The sequence below is a fragment of the Tinamus guttatus genome, unplaced genomic scaffold (assembly GCF_059628265.1).
Source record: "Tinamus guttatus ecotype Peru unplaced genomic scaffold, ASM5962826v1 Tinamus_guttatus_pri_ptg000367l, whole genome shotgun sequence".
NCBI classification, from domain to species: Eukaryota; Metazoa; Chordata; class Aves; order Tinamiformes; family Tinamidae; genus Tinamus; species Tinamus guttatus.
This window is the reverse complement of record NW_028288901.1, coordinates 1088021-1108393: the sequence shown is the minus strand read 5'-3', so window position 1 is coordinate 1108393 and position 20373 is coordinate 1088021.

Below are 20373 nucleotides of genomic sequence, written 5' to 3'. Positions count from 1 at the left end.
GTAGATAGTTGTCCTCTTGGCTCTGGGGACTGTGATGTGATGACGGAAGAGACCCATTTATTGAACATAAATGACCTCTAATCTGACCTTATTTTACCCCAGATGGATGAGGAATCCTTGCTTTTTGCTGAAACACATACAGACTCAGCATGCATCACATATATCCTAAGATTTTTCAAATTGCCACCCAGCTTTCTCCTAGGTGGAGACTATGTGGTTGTGTGTGTTAGATTCAGGACCATGATGACAGGGGTGGAAGGGAAGGGCATTACCAGTGTTTTTAAGTTATAGCAACACCCAGAGATGTCACCACTCCTTCCCTTGCTGAAGATGGCTTATGACGTGTGCAAAGCAACCGCAGCTTCAGCATCCTCTAGAGACCTGGGAGACCCCAGAAAAATGGCTATTACACCATACAAACCCAAGATCATCCTGCCCCTGGAAGAGGTGACCATTCAGGTCTTGCACATAGTGTTTGCACCCGCGTTACTCTCCTGTCTCTCTTTGCTAGCCAGGGCTAAGATGACCAGACAGACTGATGCCAGAGACCAACCCAGAGCTCAGCGAAGCTTCCCTAGATGCTACAACAACATGGGTGACTCCTGCCTCACTTCTCCAAAGCTTTTAAACCTTCCCTTGCCCCAGCACCTCCTCTCAGTTCATCTCTTCAAGGCAGAATTCAAAAGAGGAGGAAGAGGGTAGTGAAGCTCTTGGTTCTCTGGTCCAGGAGCTTCTAACCACCGCTGTCAGCTTGAAGACTTTTTTGCCTCTTCCCATCTGTGTTGCACCTGCATATACTGCCACAGAAAACCTGTTAGTAGGGACCACTATAAAAGATTTCCTCAGGTCGTGAGAGTCCACCAAACTTCTCCTTCTCCCCATGCACTCTGAGATCTTTGCAGGGAACCCTGGCACTACCAGACACCAACCCCCATTTTGTAGAGTTGAAGTCTCATCTTCAGCCCATCTCATGGACCCAGTGTCCCCAGTGATCATCCCAAAGTGAGTTCCTCAGGCATGAGGGAGCCACCACGCAAGGTGAACGTTCACCCAATGGTGCTTCAAAGCTCACCCAGTGGTTCTTCCTCCCTCATGGGGCTGGAGAGGGAGGCTCGGAGGTCCCATTGCACTGCAATTAGGTGTGTGCACAGCAGAACCTCTAGGGAATGTAGAAAAGGAGTAACACTCTCACCCAACACTTCAAGACATCTCTCATCACCAGCAGTGATCCAAAACCTTTTGAGAGACAAATACATCCCATTAACCTACTCCTGGCATAGGAATATTTCAACCAGGAGGACTATGAGCTGATTTCACGCAATTCCTACCAATGATTTCCAAAACCAACCTCTTTAAAGATCAAATGGAAACTTGCTCATGGATTAGGAGATGCTTTTTAAAGTAAAGGATGAATGCATACCTAGACTTTGATGGTCCCTTCCAGAGTTAGGTAACAGCTGGATGAAAATCTTCAGCAAGAGAGGTCAGTGTTTTCACTAGTAGTGACTTTGGATAGCAGCTGTTTGCTGTGTTTCACATAAAACTACTTAATTGTCTTTTTTTTTTTTTTTTTTTTTTTAAAGTAAGGCCACTTAAAACTCAATAATAGGGACAAAACTGCAGCTGAAACAGCCCAGGACTCCTTCTTCTTCTTCTTCTTCTTTTTTTCCCCCTCTCTTTTAAGGTAGGGTTTTCAAAACAAGAGAAAAACAAAAACATAACAAACCCAAAAAACCCTTAAGCCAAACTTGCCAAAGAACAACCAAATCACTCATGATGAGGAAGGAAAAAGAAATGAAGGTGGTATTGGTACCCATCCTGTAACAAGAGGCATCTGGCCATTCATTGTACCTTTTGTGCTGGGTCATTCCAATGCAAAGAAGCTATCTGGGAAAGCAGAAAAAATCATAAAAACCTGGGGGAAATAATCATGAAAACCATAGAATATTTTAAAAATCAAATTATATATATATATATATATATACAAACTTCAGGAAAATAATCAGTGAAGAAAGATTACTAAATGAACCACAAAATTTATCAGGACTTGTAACAATCAAAGTAACTTTGCTTTTTACAATCCAAGTTTGTAAAATATAGACTTAGAAAGTTTTTCTTTCTCATTCTTGAAACAAGCACCTTGTGTTTTCAAACCTAGTCAAAATTTTGCCCGTTTAAACTCACTCATCAACAAATTAGTAGCAAGTTAGGGTCTGCCAGCTGGTGCACATGATCACAAAATCATGACCTTATTGCCTGCCATGAGAGCACAAATTTTCAGGAGTGATGTAGTGAAGGAAAGGGTCACTGGCATAACAGCTTTGGGAAAACACTAGCACAAAAAGCATATGAACATGAAGCTCCATCTCTACCTGTTCAGGACCATCTCTGGCTGCTCCAAAGCCCACTCAAATGGGCTCGGAAGGTGCCTATCACTTGCATTAAACAAGACCAAAACTTGCAGCATATGCAGAAGGAGAAGGGAGTTTTCTGGGCATGCTAGCATATGTGGGGAAATAAATCAACTCAACTGCATGTTCTAGGCCATCTGGCCTATCTCTCTTTTTTTTTTTTTAACCACTGTAATAACAAAACCTAAATTTATCTAGATTTTCTATTTGGCTAAAACCATTATGCAAGTATTTAAGTCCCAAAAGTAATTGCTGCGAGGCCTTATGCTCCTTCCTCTCAAATGTAAACCCGAGGGCTGGCGGTAAACAGATTATAAAACAATATTTCCATAACCAGTCAATTTTGTTTGGCTCCAACTAAAATTCTAGTGCCGTCTTTTCATTTATAACCGTGCTTTGTATCTAGGTTAAGGACTTTAAAGTGTGCTAAAGGTAGGCTTTTGTCCTCTACATACTTGCTTTTCCTTCTCAATTACTGCTAAGGTCAGATCTTCAGCTGGTGGAAGGGGCGTCTCTCCATTAGTGCCTGTGGGATGTAAGACTTTTACTTCATCTGCAAGCGAACGTGCTCCCTGTTCTTAGCAAACCACCACAGGTCACCGCTCCGGAGATGCTCCTGGGCAACTTTCTGTAGAATTCATGATTGCTTTCTGGAGCAAGTAATGCATTCTGCCCTTCCCAGGTACCTTCGATAATTGTACGCCTTCAGAGGCAAAAAAAAAGTTTGTTGTTTAATTTATTTATTTGCTTTCTTTCTCTCTCTCTCTCTTTTTTTTTTATTTAAGAACATCTATTTGCCCATCTTCCATATTCCACCTTTATCTTGTTTACTGGCTTTTACAATAGTGAGAAGTCACCTCCAGGTAACCTCTTTCGTTTTAGCCTACTCCTTGGTAAGTAAAGATATGTAGCCTTTGGCTGTGTTGTTTGCTCTGCAGCTGAGCCATGCAGTTTTACTGTAAGAAAAAACACACCAGGCTTTCTTCGGTTTGCCAAGTAAAATGGTGACATATGACCCCCAGCATGTCTCCAGTTTTCCATTGGGTTTGAGCTGCCTTCTTACTCTTAAATCATCGGCATGCACCAACCATGACTCATTATTTGACAGATAACTTTTATTGGACACCAGTGCATTCCCTGGACATGGCCAAAGGGTCTGCCCACGTGTGATCTCCTTGAGCTGCTCCTTGAGGGACTCAAGCACTTGGCACATGGGTTTGCAGGTGACAGAGGGGCAGGTGCCCATCCAGGCACAAATCTGTACCTCCGATAAAGCAATGGGCTTCACTAGGTAACACTGTTACTTTTTTCTTTTATTAATATTTCCTGCAGAAGGGGATTTTTAATGTATTTTTAATGCATTTATTTCCCTTTATATATCTTCTTTGTTGTCTTCTACACAGGGTACAAATGATGCAATCTGTGAGATGACTTACCTACAAACACATCTTTTCTAAAAGAGTAAGCAACACTGTAAGTTTGCCTGACATCTTCCTAAGCTTATTATCAGCTACACTATCTTGTTTTGTCCATTCAGTATTGTGTAGCTTCTGATCCATTTTCCTACCATCCAGAACTCTTAGGCAAGGTTTACCTTTCACAGCAACACAAGATTCGTTTCCTAGTGTGACAAGGAAGAAAATAAATAAGATTCTGAACACTTTTTAAATTTTATTTATTTATTTTTTTGAAGATGAATACTTTGGTTGGAAAAAGAGAATTCCCTCCTGATGAAGAGCTGAACCATGGAGCCCGAGGAAGGAGCAGGAATCCCAAGGGATGCAGCCTGGAGACTGAGCTGTGTAGAAAGATGTGCATCTAAACCATGCAGACTTTCTGCAAAAAATACTTTCCCCAAAACTTTTCGATGTTGTCAGATTTCCCAAGTCTAACTCTCTGCAGCATCTAATGCAGCACCTCTTGATAAGAAACCCCTTAGTCCATCCCACTGCAGAGGAGAACCCTACTGTGTTATAATTCCTTGCCAGGAATATGAGCAAAACAGGTTTTATTCCAAGGTAATAGAGAGAGAAAATCAAGTCTTACCAAATGCTTTTGGTCTGCACTCAGTAGCTGCTACAAGAAAGTGGATTTGCTGGATGAGATGCAAGTACTCATCAGTATTTTGGCAAAATATAGCACTTTATGGCTTCCAGGCAGTAGCAGAATGGACTTACAAAATATTTAGTATTAAATAGGTGAATAACACATCTCATTGAGCTCCCTTTTTAGCCAGTACAGAGAGATCAGCTACTCTAGGATGCAAACCAGAGGCAAAAGTTAAATCCAGCCCTCTCAGTCATTTTCTAGAGGAATCTCTCTCATTCTCTATTGACCACAGGAAAAGCGACTAGAAACAGCAGTCAGATCTAAGCTAGCTAATTTAAATCATCCCTCATTTTTCAGCGATGACAAAACTCTTACTTCAATCTGTTGAAAAGTCAGTTTGCTATTACCATTATGATCCTCTGCTTCAGCTGTGTGCTACATAATGCACATACGAAGTGTGATTAGCTATATGCATTTTACTCACAAGGAATGTTAGGATGGTGCCTATTGAAACAATACATTTCATCATCACAAAAGGTACAGATTTTAAAAATAATATTAACCCCAAATTATTATGATGCTCTATTTAAAATCTGGCAAATATTTCGTGTTCTGTAAAAGTATTTTGCTTTAATACAAACTCTTCCATTCAAATAAGTAAATAAATAAATAAAAGCAGGGCATTAATGAAGCCGGGAGAAATTCCATTTCTGCTTTTCATAGGCACCTGCTACTGGTTATTGCCAAAGACAGAGTAATTGTCTGGGGGGACATTTCATGAGATTCATATTCCTAAATATCCTAAATATTTGCTTTCTATCTTATAGAGAAAAAAATTAAAAAACAAACAAATAAAAAAAAAAACAAAGGGCAGCTTTCCTAATTTTCATCAACTATTCACGAGCCACTTAAGACAGCCATAAATATACAGTGGAACTCAAGATTTCCTGTTCCAGCAGGGCTCCTGCTTCTGTTTGGGTTGCTACTTGATCGCAGTGTGATATTTGTTTTGGCTTCATTGCATGCAAGAAGAGATTTATACCATTCCATCTGGCTGCAGCCTGTTAGTCATCACCAGATAAAAGCTACCCTTAACTCCTCTAGAGTCTTTATTTAATGTAATACTGTGCTGCATTATGAAGCCTTGCAAGTGGATTAGCTGGAAATGCATACAACATACCCTAGTAAGTCTACCACAGCCTTTAACAACATCATTTGCCTTCCCCAATTAATATGTTCCACTTCAGCATTCTCTCAAAGTCCCTTCTTTCTTTTCCCTCCTCCTGAATTTTATACACACACACGTAAAAAATCCCATGTGGAGACACACATACAATTTATTTGCCTGGCTGTCAGATAGGTATCCTCCCATTTTCCATGCCTAAGAAAAAAAAGGAAAACAACAACAAAAACAACTTCATTGTCATTATTAAAACAGTCCTTAGCAGCCCCAGGATGAGCAAGGATCCTACTGTGCTAGGCACACCACACTCAAAGCCAATTCAAGGACAGTACCTATCATCTCAGACTAAAAAAGAGCTTGACTTAACATCTTCTGGAATCAATGGAAAGACTTACACTGACTTCAGTGGACACCGAATCTGGCTTTCAAGAGAAGACAAGATACAAGAAGTGGCTGACGGATATAGACTTCACATTTACTTGCACTTTGAGATGTTACAAGGAGTTCTGTCAAGTCATAGTTGTAAAAATCAACAATAAAACTCTACAACTCCATCTCTAATCAAGTGCAAAGTAAGTGGAAATAGCAACAGTTGTAGCACGAAGTACTTCCAGTAGTACTTATTGCAGATCTGCTATCAACAAGTTAGGGCTACAGAGGATAAGAGCAAAGCCATTCGCACAACAGCTGAATTTGCAATGATTCTGCCACCACAATAGCTCCACTGGGAGGGAAAAAAAGGAAGAGTGAATAAGATGTGCCCTCCTTTTAATCCTGCATGTCATGGCACCTTGCAGCCAGACCTCTTGGTCCCTAATGTGAATGTTTTGCTACCAGCCTCCAAAGGGCCAGCAGGCATTCATGACAACACTAAGAAACTCTTTCAAAACATCTTCGAGTCTCTTAAAACCCAATGCGACCATGACATGATGGGTATGTTAGGGAAGCAAGCCTCTTATGGTACATATTTACATGTAAACCGTGTTCCCAGATTGTCACATAAAGAAATCACATTGCCGAGATGACCTAAGCCATGCACAGAAACAGTGTGTGTCCTCTTTTCTTGTCCTCTAGAGTCAGGAGTCTAGAGTATGACAAAAAGACTTAATACTCTAGAAGAATACACAGTAGAGTCATCTTTTTGCTCCTATTTTTGGCATGTAGGTGTCTTAAGCGGATTTTGGCCATGGTTACCATACAGGGAAAGGGAGAAACACGAAGGAGCCATTTCAGCATGGTGTTTTTCCAAGCTGTTTCTCTTCTGCCTGGTTGCAGCACTTGCCATATCACTACAGTCCAGCCACCCAAATAAATAAGTGGCCATTACTTATTTCCAACAGCCTTCTAGTGTCACTTGAAGGCTAGTTGAATCACATTACCCTCGGTTTTTGTCGAGCAGAAGAACAGAAATGGTTACCAGGCTCAGGAGCAACATGAGTATGGCTCCCTCCAACATCCACCAAGGTGGGTTTGTAGGCTGACTCATCCTGTTGACACCCATTGGTAATGCAGTTATGGGATGCCTTGGGTAGCATCCTCCTCTTAACAGTGGCTTTGAACTGTCCGTTGTAGTCCAACTTTCTCAAAACTGCAGGCTGTGTGATGTTTTGTGAGCATTTCCACAGACCATGCACAGCATCTCCTTCCTCTGCTGTGTTATCTGGGGAGGTTCACAGCATGTTCAATGGCTGCTGGGCTCCACTGATGGCAAAATGACCATCCAGAATGATATCACGTGTGAGAAGGCACCCAAGCAAACTCCACCTCTAACCCCTCAGCATCTCATGGAGGTGGAGGTGGGTTGTTGCTCAGCTTCTTCATGTGCCCATGGCCCTGGCTTAGGCAGCTTTAGCCATTTGCCTGGGCCTTTACCTTGATGTACTGCTGATAAAAAGAGGAGAATTAACCCATGGGCTCCTGTCAGCTCAAGCACAGAGCACAAACCAGCTTTTAAATGATAAGCATAAAGAAACACAGGGCCAGCTAAACGCACACTTAATTCTGAGGGATTTCTGACACCTTCTTCAGGGACTTTTGAGCACAGATTAAACCACTGTTTAAGGAAAGACTTTGAAGTGGGCATTTAGGCACTGAATCTATATGGAGATACATACGTTTCTGAAAACAAACAAACAAACAAAAAACCCAAACTTATGCTTTGCATTCTTGCCTTGATCCTTCCAATTCGTTTTTTCATTTCCTAGGGGAGAAGTGAAAATCAAAAATAAAAATGTTAATTTAAAGAGAGGAAAGTAGATACCATCAGAAACCAATTTGCAGAGCTGAGCAATATCTGAACAGGAGAAGCTATTTTACTTATTGAGTGTCCTTTTAGGCACAATGGTTTACATTTTAGATAATTCAGTTTATCAACTGTGCAACAAAAGTAATTCAATGATACCATTTCCAGTCTTTGAGCAGAACGGTTCTTAATTGCCAAAGAGGCATTTTCCTTCATATCTCTGCATCTGTACTTCGTGATTTTTGTACTGTGAGCCTTGGAAAATTGCAGCTCTTTCCTGATTAAGTGCTTAATTGTGGTCAGTGCTTTTCAAAGTATTTTCAGCAGTTAGTTTAAGTTCCACTTCAGACACACGCCGTTATCGACTTCTTTATCAACTCACACAATTTCTCTGCATCAAATGCTTTCTGAAGTATACTTGGTGGGCCTTGATCACATCACTGTTTCATAGTGCCTCAAGTGGAGAGCCACATGACCAGAGTGCTGGACAGCGCTTGATAGCCTGGATTCCAGCAATACATTTTTCTACCAGGAGACCAAGCAATTCCTTCAAGGCCTTTTTTATCTGAAGTGGCACAGTTGCACTTCACCTTGTAAAGCAAAAGTATAATTGACAGGCAGTGCTCCCGCCAGCCTGGAATGCCACATGCCCAGGCATCCCCCCTGTGATTGATACCATTTCAGTAATCTGCCATCTGCCTTCTTCGTGCCAAGGAGCAGAAGCTTAATCAGAACACGTCTTTTCCATCTAGCTAGTCTTCAGAAACTGCATTTTCTAGGAAACCTCTGAAGGAATTCAACTATGATTTTTAAACCAAGAAATATATGCTAATCTAGGATCTTCTCAACAGCAGAGAAAAAGTCTGCGAATTAAGCAGTGAAAGCATTCCCCTATTCAGATCCCAAATTTTGGTCTGAATTAGACTATGCAATGTGCAACGGCTAAAACAAGCACTCCTCAACTCTGAAGAGGGTGACCAAGGAGTTGATTCGATTTCTCGTAGCATGAGAACTTTCCTAAATTCTCAGAAGTCAAATCTCTAGTTGCTTGATACAGGCAGGACAGGTATGGGTAACCACTCACCTGAGATTCCCTCCCCAGCATTAGAGATAAATGACCAGGTGTTTTCATGTATTTCATTTTCAGACTATGACCTGAAAGCACAAGAAGAAGATAACGAGGGTAGCATCTTTGTAGACAACAGTATCTACTTCCATTGGGATGCTGTCTACTTCCATTGGGATGATGGTCATCATGCTGTTTATGTTCCTGCGATACAATCCTTCACTTTAGGGGACAGTTGTATTTGAGGACGATCTCAATCAGACCTGTAGGAAAGTTGTCCAAATAGCAAAGTTTGATTAGTATTATCCTTTCAAAATAACATCACAAATGCTGGCTGGACAACAGCAGACCAGCCACTGCTGAGCTGTTACACTGCTCCTACATTTTGCCTCATAGCAAATACAAATAAAACTGTTTCCCGAAGGACACCTAAGGACAGCATATAAAGTGTGCCAGGCCTTGCTATCAAACTCTAAAGCTGGATTAGTTTGGCAGGAAGCAGATGTTCCCACTAGTTTACCTCAGCAGATACCAAATAGGACTCACAGTTTCATCCCTGCCTCTTATAAGACAGTGAGAACTTATTGATGGAGGATTTGAATTTCTAGCTCTATATCACTAGGAAACTAAATGTGATGCCTGAAACTTTTCTAAAAAACTTGCATTGGAACTCTCCTGGTCACTGTTACATTTTAAGACTTCCATGGCACGTTATAATGTTGTAAACTATCAAGTGTTTAGAGTACTGTCAAGACATACATTATGAAGTTTCATAGATATGTAATAAAAATCACATTGACAGGACCTTACGGACAGAGAGAATGAAATCAGTGCCATTTAGAAATACTTCAGTTTGGGCAAATCTATTGTAAATCATCACTCTAGGTCCTAATCCTTACCTGCAGGCATCTGAGCAATCACCTTGCAGCCAAGACAAGTGAAAATGTCTCCTCATCTGTCCCAGTAATTCACATGAAACTGGACCCTTCGGGCAAGAAAATTGTTCAATTTATTTACTCATCACACAAAAAAATGATGCTTTCATCCATTTCAAAAATAGTATTAAGTCATACATCTTTTTGCTTTCAAGAAATGTGAAACTGGTCCATGTCTCATAAGGCTTTAGACTTGACAAATGTAGCACTGTCAGGACTTCACATCCCTTTTTTTATGCCCACATTCATAGGCCTTTGGTTCATGCAAACAACTATTAAGGTTGCCAAGATAAATGGAAGATTTACCCATGGTCAAGGGTCAGCAAGGATCAACAAGGGACTTTCTATTGCTTCTGGTGGCCTTGTACTGAACTGAAACTGGACTGAAGGAGCTGAAACACCACTAATACAAATAAATAGGATGGTTACTCACGGGTCCAGGGCAAGACTTTGGATTGCTTCAGTCTCCAGGTCAAGCTGTAGCAACGTTCAGGTGAATTTGAGCTCCATCTCAACCCATAGCAAGACTGTTTCTCACAAAGAAATGCGAACCAAAGGCAGACACAGGTGCTGGAGCAGTTCTAGCTCGTCTCCTTGGAATCAATTGAGTTCTCTCCCCGACTTTGCAAGAAGCTCTTGACAGAGGAGGAAAAAATAAAAAATAAAAATAAATAAATAAATAAATAAATAAGTTTAGTGGCTTCTCAGCACCACCGTGGTTTTGAATTTAGTGGGTTAAAAGCTATGGCTAAGATCAAGTCTCACTCTGGAAGCCCCAGGATGTTTCAATGAGCTCAGTTCAACTACACAGTTCTGAGAAGTTTTTTTATAAATTAAATGTCAGGAATTCAGTGAACTGGACCTCGGTTGCACATTCAACCATGAAGTCTTGAAGAGCCTCATCACTTCATTATACTTGAGTCAATTATCACCTGTTGGTAAGAGCTTCATGCCTCCTGTGCTACAAGTTATAACTGAACTCATAGCAGAGCCCGGCAGCAGGGGAGAGATTGGTCCGCTCTAGGTCTGGGATGAAAAGAAGTCTCCTGCTCTTGGAAAACCCTGCTCGGTAAAAGGCATCTTCAGAGGGATGCACAGAGTAGAATCACTTTGAGAAGACTCTCTCTTACCATGCAAACTATGGTCATAGGAGCAAGTCAGGCTTTGGTGAGAACACAGGAAACATGCAGCATACTCCCATAGCACATCCACTATGTCCATCTGGACATAAAAACAAACGACTACCTTGTTTTTAACAGGTACCTTGGCTGCTGATTCAATAATTTCGCCAGCCCAGCCTGGAATTAAATGGAATTAAATGGAATTAAATTAAAAGATCCACAGTGCCTGAGATAGTGGCCACGGTGTCCTGGCTGTCCTATGATCAAAGGGGAGAGATCAGTCCTCCAAAGAGCAACCTGAAGCATCGAATTTGGGAGCCTCTCCCCACACTGACCACATATAGATCACCCAAGCAGAACTGCCCTACTCTTTTGCCCTATTTTGTGTGTCCTTCTGTCATTCTCAGGGGCAAAGCATAAAGGGTGAAGTTTTCAATTTGGGGGAAACTTCAGAGAGATAACGCTCCTGAGACAGCAGATGATGTTGAAAGTGGTGCCACAGGCCAATGTTCGGAGTCACTCACAGTTAATATGATAATATTTTCATTTCATTGTACATGAGAAAAGATAATTACTTTCAGGATTTAAGAACTGAATGTGTTGATCCAAATGTAATCTCTGTATTTTAGCATTTAATTATTACATTAGAAATACAAATGTCAATGGGCTGTAGTAACCTAAGCTGTCAGGGAAAGAAAAATAAAAAAAAGAGAGATATTTTTTAGATTATAGGACAGAAAGAAGAGGAGAAACCCAAAAGGAAGTTTAACTTTTTTATTTTATTAAAATTGTTACTTCTGAAAAACATTTCAGATGTTTTTCCTTAAATGATCCATTTGTTATACTAGTAAAACTAGTGAAAGTAGGGAGACTGTAATAGTAGCTTTCATAAACGTGTTATTTAGAAATATATGTTTTCCCTATTATTACTGTTTTATTGCCCTCATCTCCTGTGGTTGGGGCAGGACACGTAATACTATCTTTAGTCAACACCAAGCAGATTGCCATGGCAGCCCGTGAATTCAGGACAGCATCTCCTTCCCAGGCAATTTTGGTGCCGATCCTCCTGTGGAAAGACTTTGCTTTGGAGGATCCTGGCTACCTCATTCACTATCAAATAATAAATGTCAACCCCCTTGACATTTACTGGTGAAAACAAAACAAAATAAAAAAAGAAGAACAAAATAGAAAGGCAAGGAATCACCTCTGCTAGGGAGAAGGATGCAGGGGTGGAGACGGATCTGTTTGGCAAAGCCCCTTCTTCTGCTTCTGCTAGACATCCAGGTCCCTTCTGTCTCTCTTGAACCCCTTGTAGGTGCTCAGGCTTCCTGAAGCCCTGAGCTTCAGAAGGGCATTTCCAGAAATCATGAGATCTGCCCCCAAAGATGTGAATTAATCTTAAAACGCCAAATTTCTTCAGTTGCCGGGAATCTTCTGGAGTAGAAGACAGTAGGAGGTTTTATCTGGAAATGCAAAGAGTTAGGATGTGCCATACATCCTTACAAAAACATTACAGGAAAAGTCCTGAATCTGTAGAGTGTCTGCTGGATGAATAGAAAGTTCTGCAGCTCCTCCAAGTTTAAGCACACACAAAAATAAAACCACAACGATATTTTCTACAATCCCGGGAACCTAGCACCTGGAGACTTAGGAGAAAAATCTTTCATTAGATGAGTGAAAGTCTGCAGTATTGGACAAGAAGGTCTGAATAGCAGTGCTTGGGTTTCTCTTTCCAATTTTATTTCTATTATGTACACATCCAGAAGAGAAACACATTTTCTCAGCAGAAAAGAGGAAACCTGAGCATACCAAGATAAAAAGAATGGAAGATCATTGCCATTTCTTGATGACCCAGACCAGAAAATCAAATAAATAAATTAATTAAAAATCTTATGTCTTTCTCTGGCGTTTTATTTCATTTCTGTACCTCCACATTGAACCCCTTTTCCCTGTTATTCTAAATCTCCTAGCTAATGAATCGGCCATGCAAAGACTTTTCTTTACACCCTGGCCCAGTTCATTGGCCATAATAGAGCAAAATGCAGCTATCAACTCATTTAGAAATGGAGTATTCTCCTCCAGGAAGAGGCTCCCTATCCTGAACTTATTGATAAAAGCATCCGACAGCCTAGAAGCCAAGCCTGTGTGTAATAGTTAATAACAGGAGCGTGCTGCCGAGGATTGATTCAAATTGTTATGATTTGCGGCTGAACAAGCTATTGCCTTGATTTCTCAGCAAAGTTCAAGTTTGCAGCAGGCTGATTAGTCCCGCTACCGCTCCTGAAGCACCTGCTGTTGTATGAAATTTTATTAAATCGCCGGCCCCGACGGCTGTTCCAAGTTTGTGTGCCTCCCTGCAATTGATGGCAGCAAAATAAGGAAATAAAGGAAGGGGGAGGGAGAGGAACTCTTTTTGTTAAGGTTCCCTCTTTTCAATAAAATGTCAACTCCATTATATAGATGTCAATTCCATTACTGTAATGCTCCTTCTATAACCTCACCATCTAACTATCTGCACATAAAACAAGTTTCTCAAAGGAAGTGCCGAGGGCAAACATACTCACTACATGTTTCCATCTGATTAAGAAGGTGCCTATTCTCTTAAATGTTGGTTTCATAAACACCCTCTCAGCGTGAATACCGTTTTCATTATTCCTTTTCCCGAGCGAACTTTGGCACCAACAAAGAAGGACCTACTCCTGACCTCCAAAAGTCTGCAGTGGACACTGGAAATGCGATTTAACAGCAATGCCTGTCATGGCAAGATGCACCAACGAGCATGAAAGATGAAAGAAGTTAACGGAGAACCACCTACACCAGACTCCTGCTCCCAGGCACATAGGTAGTACACTCCTTTGGTGCTACCATTCCTCTGATGGGCAAGGAGTCCTCAGAGCTGTATGATCTCAAATCTTCTGCAGTCCTATAGGTGGACAGAGCACACCAGAGCTTTAAGCTTAAGAGCAGTTTCATGAAAGGCAATGAAATCCTTGGTGGGCTTGGATGGGTCTGTGAGTTTGAGATCAAGGCAGGAGCATCTGGGAAGAGAAAACAGGGTATGAAACCAGGAGCTGCTTATGAGTACCATTCTTAACAATATCATTCTTGAAATTTCTAATTTTTAAAATAATAACAACAATAAATATATATATATATATCACGCTTTCCTACCCTGTAGCAGTAAGAAGCAGTTGCTCCATCAATCTGAGATTTGTTGCCTCTACACATCAATATGAAGACAAAGATGAGAACATATTTAAAAAAGAATAAAGAAATCCATTCCAGAATGGAAGTTGTTTAGATAATTGATTTCCCTTGGACTTACAAGCACTAAATAACACCCACTGAGCCACATCTCTAAGATAACCTTTTGCTTCAAATCTCTCTTCCAAAGGATTGGCCTTTGACAAAGGCATCTTTCAAAGTGCAAATCTAGCAAGCTTTAAGCCAGCTCGCAGGTAAGACCTTTCTGAAAGAACACAATGATGATTCCTCAAGCAATTATTTTTTTCTTAGTATCCTTTGCATAGAGAAAGCTAATTAACAGCCTGCCAGCTTTTGCAGATTCACAGTGAAAAATGAAGTAGTACAAATGTCATAATTAATTAGCAGTTTAATGCTAGAATGAATACAGCAAAGGTGCTATAAATATTCAAGCAATACCTACACACCAGCATGTGCTTGCTGTGCAAGCCTGCCCCACCGTGACTGTTACTGGGGATGTCGCATGCCCAGAACTGCAGAAGGGGCTCCCCATCCACTGTCTATTGTCAATAAGCTCAGCCAGAATCTCAGAGGATGAAGAAATTCTCTATAATTTGTACTGTTAGACATTTCCCGCCGTTGAACAACACAGTAGAACCCTACAGCACTGTTTGGACCAGTTAGATCTACATGTGGTTGGGTTTCCAGGATCTGTAACCTGAAACCCTGGAAAGTGAGGCCACATCTACTAGGGTGATTTTTTTTGCTCATTAAAAGTGCAAAAACATTCAAGACAGCAGACATAAACCATCTTCATAAGGCATCTCACCTCACCATTCACTTCCCGTGATGCAGATACTGAGACATCCCCATTCTCTGCAAGCAGACCTGAAACCATCGCAGTATAAGCCTGCAAAAACCTCACAAGGGGGATTGGGAACCCCATTCCCACCTCCTCAGGGCTCCATTCCCCACTTCCACAAGATAAGGTCCCCAGCAGCCTGGAGAATTACCAGCTTGCCCCATGTACAAATGCAGCCTTGGGAACTGTAGAGCTGGAACCCCACACCTTAGAATGTACATGCAGCTCCTTGAAGCAAACAAAACAAAATCAAGGTGGGCTCTTAGCAAGAAGCAAGTTGTACATCTGGGAGACAGAGAGCTTCATGACAGTGCCACTGATTTGCCACCTTGGTCACACTGGTGAAGACGTGACCATGGGGAGAGATTGTGTTTGTAGTTTTAGCTATGCTAAGGGCTGATTGGGTTTGGTTGTTTAAAGAAAGACATCCCAAACATATAAATAAATAAATAAATAAATAAAATTAAAAAAACTGTTTGTTCCCATCAGCACCAGCACTGAGGAAAGAGGGTTGTCCTTGGTTAACTAAATGCTGCAACCCACACATTCGCTTCTTGAGGAGACAGCCCAAATATCTGCCTCCCCCACGAGGGACTTGAGAGCATGTCCTACCTGCATTCATCCCAGCACAGGATGGGTCTGGATCAGAAGCCTTGGAGACCTGCTGCAGGTTTGGGTCAAGCCAGCTACACCCCAAAGGTGCAACCCAGGCACAGTTCCCACCCCAAGTTTCCTATGGCTCTGGAGCAGAGCAGGGATACAAGAAACAGGAGAGGAACTTACACGTGTCTGTGCTGGTGTCCTAAAGAGATCACAGCTCCTTCCAGCTCCCCCTTCCTCCACGTGAACTTGCAGGATTTTTTTCCAGGGCTAAAAAGTAAACAAAAAAAAATGAAAAAAAAAAAAATCTGCAAGGCACCAGCCTCCAAAGCGCCCTCGCCAGCAGTGCCATTGTCACAGCCTGCTCTGCTCCGCTGGTTAGTGGAAGGCAATGTTTCTGTTTAAGTCTTTTTTTTTTTTTTTTTAATACCACTATCATTTTGCAGAATGAAACTCCATGGTGACAAGCACCACCAGGGAACCTGTGACACACAAGGGTCATAGTCTGCACAGCACATACGGCAGCAAGGGAAGAAAACAATGAACCAGAGCAGTAACCCAATATATGAAAAAAAAAGAAAGCCTTGAAGATGAGATAACACATATCAGAAAAGAGAAGGTCTTAACTCAAGTTTCTTTTTTTTTTTCTTCTTCTTCTTTTTTAACCTAACAAAGTCATTTATTGGCATGGTCTGGCCGCATCGGATTGGGTGCTTGGTTCAAATAGCAAACTTCTCTCTTCTGCTTCCCTGCTCTGCTTAAACATGTCTGGCCCATCTTAACAGCATATTTCAGCACTTCAAAAATGTGCCATTTCTGGTTTTCTTTCAAAGCACTGCCTCCTGTAGGTGGAAGCAATGAAGTATTGGTTCATCTGCATTCTCAGACATTAGGGCTGAAGGCTCTTTTTGGATCAGACTGTACATGCGACTCCTCCAGATGTAGCAGCAAATTCCTGCATCTGGGAAGGCATGAACCAGGCACTCACCATCTGCAGCCTTTCAAAAGTCATCAGAGCCAGTTTTCCTAGGAAGCAGCTTTAGACTGAGGCAAAGGAAAATGGTGGATACACCTATGCAGACTTCTAGGTGGATACACCTATGGAGACTTCTATGGAGAAGACTTCTACCCGTAGTCAATAGGAAGACGTTGGTAATCTGTGCCACCCATTGGAAGAGCTTGCCTTAGCAGTTGGGGTAGGTACTTGCAGTTAGACAGCATGACTGCTCCTCCACTGCGGGTCTTAGCTGGCATCAGGTAATAGGGCTGCACAGATTTCCACCTGGCAGGAAACCTGACCTTCCAGCCTCTCCCTAGACAAAAGGAGAGAGGGAGAGAAACCCTGGTCATCCCAGCACGCAGCCCTTCAGAGCAGAACCAAGACCCCTTTAGGTAGTCCCATAGCTCTGACTGCCTAAAGGGATGGATGTACTCCAGATACCCATCCTCAGTTACATAGATCCAGTGACCCAGATGCATTCCTTTCCACCTGAAGATCATCTCCCGCCCCACCACCCATCCTGCCACCTCCTCTCGCACCAGCCTGTCTCTTGTTGACAGCCCTCCATGCAATTTTCCATCAACAGGACCCCAACTCGTTTCAGTTAATTAATTTCAAGTATGGCTTCTTGAGCCGTGATACTGAATGCTTTAAATAATATCTTGCATGCATCAGCCTCCCTCACTGTATCCATTTTGTAATTTAATTAAAATTAAAAAGCTCAAACTTGTCCTTTTTTTTCTTTAGAAAACAGTGCCTCTTTTTGCTCATGGCTTCCTTTTCTCCTTTTGATACCTTAAGGATTTTTCCCTTCCTCTGAATATTTGCGCTTTTACTCTGCATCTTTCAATCTCCCAGTTGCAGGGGGCATCACCAGCTGGCAACTGCCTAACATCCATGACCCCACAGAGATTTACCCACAGATCAGGTCTTCAAAAACCACAGTCAGGAAAACCAGCTCAGATCCAGCATGCCATATGCAAGGGTGTGCTAGTCTGGATGCCTTCCGCAAGGTCCTCGTGTGAGATGACAAGTGCAGCAGTGCCAGCTGTCACCGGCACAGGAGCTGAAGATCTAGCCCATCACAGCCAACACCAGCATTGAGGGGGAAAGCTCAACCCCATGGTTCTACCATCACATTTGCTCTCTGACTCCTTCTGGTTCAGAGGACATGGGGACTATAGCTCTACTACTACATATGAACTCCTATTATTTCTCCTCTCCAAGGAAAACAGAACCTAAGGGAGGGGAAGAGAGGCCAATATTCCTATCATTTTATGCACTTAGGAGGCTTCTTCCACTGATTTCTCCTTGCACCTGGAATAAGCACTGATCAAGAGCGTGACTGCCAGAATGTCTTGACACTCAAATAAAATAGAAGTTGTGGCTTAAGCAAGAAAGTATATTGAGGATGTATAAATGGGCATAGACATCTCCTCCAAAAAGGATGAGAAAGAAGAATTGAACTTGCGTTTCTCCTCTTCTTAGAATAAAACCAGGAATCAGCCTCAAGAAACTCCGTGTATCTTCTCCCTCAAGGGATATGACTCAAGAAATCTATCCAACAGGCTCTGATAAGGATTATGTCCACCAACAGGGGGGGTCCATACAACAAATTAGAGGAATTTCATAATGCCAACAGAAATTAATTGAGAGAAGAAGGAAACAAGATCACCTGGGCAAACCAACTCCTTTTGGGCATTCAAGGAGGAGCCTACAAATCCTCATCTCAGTGATGAGCCCCATCTTGGTCTCATAGCTGGGGGTGGTGAAGAACATAACCTGCCTCTGAGCGCCACCAAGGAGCTCCCCCTCTGCTCCCATTTACCAACGCCAGACCAGGCAAGTCCTCCCTTACAGCTGCTTGGTTGGCCGCCTTCTACTTAGCAGAGGGGAAAGCAGAAGGATGATGAGCCCCAGCTTCACAACTGAGTGAGGTTTGCACAGAAGCACCCAAGGTCTCTGCACAGCTACACACAGACAAAGCTTGGCCCATCGAATCAGTGCCAAGGAGAGGACCCAACTCCTAGACCCGCCAGCCCATGCTCAATGATGGGTACCTGTTTCCTATCGGATATGCTTTTGCTCTCCCTGCTCTCCAAGGCTCAGGACTTGCATGAAAGCTCTGCTCAGGAACGCTCCCACCTACGCTAGTCCCCTTCTATCAGGATTCATTTTCTTCCCCCTTTTGGTCGCCACCTTGCACTGCTTAGCCTTTCAGAGTTGAGGTTCAAAGTAACTATGGTTACTTTGAATTGTATACAGAATATTATTCTGATTTCAAAGGTAATGGAAAGGCTCCTTCAGGAAGTCTCTTTACTTTGTGATTTCCTCACAGATGCTATAACTAAACATCCCCCAAAGAGTCACCTTGACCACACACTGACATAAGGATGCCAACAAAAGAAATCAGGAGATGTCTCCAAATGAGTATGGAAGTTTTTTCATGTTTTTCTTCTTCTTTTTTATTTTTTTCTTTCCAAAGAAAGCCTATGTGATGCTAAATGCCTGTCTGCACTTTTGCCCATGGCCAGCTCTGTAACTGTTTTTGTCTAGTTTCTGAACGTATTATTCAGATTGTATATTGGCAGCCTTTAATGCCTTAATCCTTCATCTGACTGTGAAATAGTTTATATAGTTTGCTGTATAATCTGTTTGCGACTCAGACTCCTGAACATACATAAAGCTCGGCTTTCATATTCTTCACAGAAGGACATCTACACCCTTTCTTTCCAGCTAGGGTTTATCATTTCCATTTACTGGGAATGGAGCATTTATTGGCAGGAGTATCATGCTCTTTTTTCCATGTGCTTATGGAGTACAAAGCCAATAATTCAGGTGCAGTAAAAGTTTTGAGGATTAAAACAGTCAGAAGGATCTTGATACATCCAGAAATCCCATTAGGCGTTGTCCTCTCTAACAGCGACACACACAGCTGTGGACATGTCCTTCACCTGGAGATCCATTGGATACAACACATCATGACACCAACTGAGTCAATGTTTCACAAACTGGCAGATACTTTAGACGTCACTAAGGAGCTGGTCCCAGGTCTCTCCTGACTTAAGCACAAGAGAGGGTAGAAAAGAGGGGATCAAAAGAAAAGAGTGTTTTTTATTATAAATCACTAAGTAAGCAGGTTTGGGGGGTCACTAAGCCTTCTTCAACAGCGGAAAGGTATCACATGGATCTGAGTAGCATTCACATCTGTAGAAACAGGATCTCTCCCAGATGACAGACCAGAACAGGAGACATCATTAAAATTCACTCCAGCACCATAAAAAATATAATGGAAACTCAGTCCCTTGCGCATGCATCTAATCAAGTTGCAAGGAGCATGGAGATGTTTAGTAATTGCTGTACTGGTGCCCAGTAAACCCAGGCGAGACATTTCTTGTAGCAGAGTAATTGAAAGAGGCTGAAGGAGAATCAATCCCTAAGAAGGGAAGAGCTGGGAAGCTGTTCACTTTCCCAAACAAGATCCATCCTCTTTGGTGGAGGTCGGTGCCTGCAAAAGTGAAGCTCCCTCATAGTCAGGGAAATGGAGAACACTCTCAGGCAGAGAAGGACATGTTGGACTGACATTTTGCTTTAAAAAAGAATTCCTCTTCCAAAGGTAGATCAATATCTACTGGGGGTAGATTACTGCGCAGACCATGAGTGTTCTCTTGACATAATTTTGCCACAGCAAATGTGAAGA